This window comes from Penaeus monodon, chromosome 15 (assembly GCF_015228065.2).
Source record: "Penaeus monodon isolate SGIC_2016 chromosome 15, NSTDA_Pmon_1, whole genome shotgun sequence".
Classification (NCBI taxonomy): Eukaryota; Metazoa; Arthropoda; class Malacostraca; order Decapoda; family Penaeidae; genus Penaeus; species Penaeus monodon.
Window position 1 is genome coordinate 17,148,185 of NC_051400.1, and position 200 is coordinate 17,148,384.

Genomic DNA, 200 nt, shown 5'->3' on the forward strand with positions numbered 1-200 from the left:
AAGCAAGCCCTGGCCGCTGGCTCACCATTACAAAGGCAAATTTTCGAAGAATATAATTGTGTTCCGCTCTTGTGCCTCCCCGCGCGCTCGAGTGAGAAAAACAAAAACAAAAAAGCATCAACAAGGTGACTCGAAAACGCACTCACACCAGCAGCCTTCTGGAATACCCGGGAGAGAGCGGCGGTCTACGTTTCGTCATT